Raw genomic sequence first — 3860 nt, forward strand, 5'->3', positions numbered from 1 at the left:
CCTTGGAGACCCGGTCCATCACTTCCTGCCACATCTCATGGTCAGACTTGGATTACCTGCCCAAGTGCCGGGACCTTTCTGGTCTCAAACATCTGTCGCTGAGTTCCTTACTTTTACTTGATTTGGTTAGGCCATTTGGAAATCTCCTTGAGTGAGCCAAAGCCGCCTTGCAAACTCTGGAAATGAAGAAATGTTGGCTGGAGGTTTCTGAATCATGTACTTTCATTCCTGTCCTGAACCAATATATTTATTTCAAAGACAGAAGTCCATATTCTAGAGCTCTCTCTGCAAAAGGATGAGATTTCTTGCTATGGCTCTGAAGCCCTTTATGGCTCCTGTGATATTAGGTAAACCCAGACCCACTGATTCCCAATCCTGAAACAACCTGAAGAATGGTGCAAGCTGTGGTTCCTTCCCTAAGTATTTGCCTAATATCATGTAAACCTGAAAACACTGCAGACCATAAACTCCTTTTGTCCCCTAGATCTGAGCTACACTTAATCACACTAATATGGCTGGTGGCACCAGAAAGTCAAAAACATTCCAATCATGTGTTCCTAAGAGACAATCCATATCACCATCTTTCTACCATTTTCTAAATTATTTGTAATATTTGTATGACCAAACCGAAAGTGGAATGCAATATTCAAAAATTCTAGAAAGCAGACTGTTTTCCAATACTGCACTCCAAGTGCAATGCCTGTGAGTGCACAGAAGACAATGATACTACAAGCATCATATACTCACACACTAGTGCTGCAGAGTCTCCTGCTATCCAAAACATTCCATTTACAGGGAGGTTCAGAGGACAAGGACAACAGCCCATGTCACCACATTGACCAAGATTACCACAGTCTGTCTCATGGCTCATTTAAATCCGAGCAGAAATAACAGCTCATCAGACCTGCTCTGGACATCTCCACACACACACCATAGTATAGCTTATGTTCTTCCTTACATCTCCCTAGAGCAGAAGGAGAAGAGACTCCTGGATAGAAACTGCAAGCTACTTGCCACGAGTACTCCTTATTGCTAAGCCTTCCCAGAGTCCCTCAGCAGCTAGGACCACCCAGCTGGGCCTACAATATTAGCAGTCCCCCTACCAGGTGATCAGAGATCAAATGACACAGATAGCACAGTCATTCCAGCTCTGCACTTCCAGTCAGATAAAATTGGCCTAGTCAAGCATGAAAAACAATGCCATTTACAGCATGCACAAAATTGACTCCAAATGGATCTTACACTTAAGTATGAAATGTGAAGTGCATTACTTATAGAATACACTAGAATTATTAGGCCTCTCCAGGTTTACCAACTTGACTACCGCATGCACCAAAAGGTCATTGGTGATGAATATAAAGTTATTTTTACACAAAGTTCCCTGATCGTAACGTTTTCTGCAGATGCTGTCCACAGAGTGAAGTATTCATCAGCCAAGCACCAGGGTCTTTGGATTTGCTAGGACCATATGGGAACTCACAGAACACAGAATGTGCCAGAGGTTTCCCACCCAGCCTCTGGGAGGTCCTGCCACACCATCTCCCATGCCTCTCCATCCTGTACTCCCCATCTTGGGATTCCATCCACTCAGTCACCATGCTGTTGCTTCTGTGCTTATCCATGCTCTCCTCACAACCCCCTACAGTAGCACTCATAGTGCTGCAATCATTAATACACTTCTGCCTGTTTTGGAGTAAAACCAAGCCTGCACCATGGCTCCAGCAAATGTCCTGAAGACTCACAACTGCTGTTCTAGCTGCGCATCCCTGATTGGCTCTTGTTGCATGTGCTACAAGATCACTTCCTTAAGGGTTAGAGTGTGCTTAAAGACACAGCACAGAGGTTGGTGGTCCTGGCTTCTAATCCAGATCCAGACCTCTTTGCATATGTTGTCTACAGAGCTCTGTAACCTGACACAAAGTTTCAATCAACGACCTGCTTCTCAAACCTCTTAGCTGACATCACTTTGTCAAGCAGGATAGAACATACTTGCACAGGAGAGTTACCTAATTGCAAATTCAAAATTCATTGGCTTAAGATAACTTTCCCCAGTGTACACCCATGCAATATGGTCTGTTTATCCACATTACATGAATTAAAACATTAGGGGAGGTTGGCATGTGTGGCACAAGTCTTTAATCCCAGCTCTTGAGAGGCAAAGGCAGATGGATGTCTGTGAGTTTGGGACCAGTGAGGTCTACATGTAGAGCTAGTTTTAGCACAGCTTCCAAAGTCACAGGGAAACCCTGTCTCAAAAAAATAAAAACATTCTAGGAAATTACAAAATCATTCCCACTACCACAATCAGGCCCGTTTCCATAACGGTGACTCCAGCTGCTGTTTGCCTATCCTGAATCCTAATGCAGTGTAAACTGTTCCTCCTATATTGTACTGAAGGTAGAAGCAATGCTCTCCCATGGGAACCCTTTTCCTGTGACTGCATTGGATATTTGACTACTTGACTTAAATGGACAATTTGAAATCTCTGAGGTGGTGAGTGATTTAAGAATTTTGAAGGTGTAGTACAGAAGACAGGCCATTGCGCTCGAGAACAACAGACTGGAATTAAGGCCACCTGAGACACAAAACAGAGCTTGCTTTGAGAAAAAAAAATGTAACAGAATGGAAATGCAGCTGCTCTAGCATTAATACATCTTACCAGGGAAAAATCACTTCACACACTAAGGAGACTAATAAAGAAAATGCATTTAATGACATCATGCATCCATCTGCAGCCATTGCTCCAGAGGAGCCAGTCTAGACAAATTTTTCATTTCATATATTCTGTCAACATTACATGAATTTGAGCTTCATACTCCAGGTAACACTTTGAACGAAATAAACAGAGGAGACAGCATGTCTAGCTTCTTGGACAGATGGGAGACTTACAAGGCAAAAATATTTCCAGTATTATTTAAGTACACCAGAGACCTGAAACAGCAGGATCTTCTCTGATCAGATCCTGAGGTGAAGGTGGTGGGGGATGAGAAAGATAGGAAATGTGTATTAAAGTTTAAAGCAGGGATGAGGAGGTCTTGCACAGGATATGTCACATGCCAAGTAAGTTTCTTAAGAAGCATACCATCTTGTATAGTACTTCCAGGGGGAAAAGGGTAGAAAATTGGAGACCTCTATTGAGTCAGTAGAAACTACCATGCAATCGGAAAAAACTCAGGTAGGAACCTAGCTAAACAATGCTGCACAAGGGGAACACAGAGTATCTCAAGATAACTTCTGACTAAGCCCACAGTGCCCTTGGAATAAAAACCATAGATCCATGTAGTAGGAAGAGTTGGGTTCTCCATATCTGAAGCAATCTCTACGCAAGGGCTTTGATCCAGACCATTACCAGCTCTCACAAGCAAATTCCTAGTGTTATTTATTTATTTATTTATTTATTTATTTATTGTTTTTCGAGCCAGGTTTCTCTGTGTAGCTTTGGAGCCCATCCTGGCACTCGCTCTGGAGACCAGGCTGGCCTTAAACTCAGAGATCTGCCTGCCTCCTCCTCCTGAGTGCTGGGATTAAAGGTGTGTGCCACAAAGTCCCTGCGGTAAATTCCTAGTTTTAGATTAGGCTCCTTTTTTAATTATCAATATATCAGACCCTTAGGGAAAACACACAAGACCTAGGCCCCAGGCTGTTAGTAGCTGTCCCAAGAATGTTCCTCCTCCCTGACTGAGGGCCTAAATGAAATCCTTGGTAGCACAATGGTTTTTTACAAAAGCTTAGGAAATACTAAGTCTCACAAAGTAGAATTTAGCTGAGGGAAGACTGATTCAAAATTCATGCCTGTTAGAGATTGGGATGCTAGGATATACATTTCTTCACCAGGAGTGTCTAGACTTTAGACTCCAAAC

Source organism: Cricetulus griseus, unplaced genomic scaffold (assembly GCF_003668045.3).
Source record: "Cricetulus griseus strain 17A/GY unplaced genomic scaffold, alternate assembly CriGri-PICRH-1.0 unplaced_scaffold_9, whole genome shotgun sequence".
Lineage (NCBI taxonomy): Eukaryota > Metazoa > Chordata > Mammalia > Rodentia > Cricetidae > Cricetulus > Cricetulus griseus.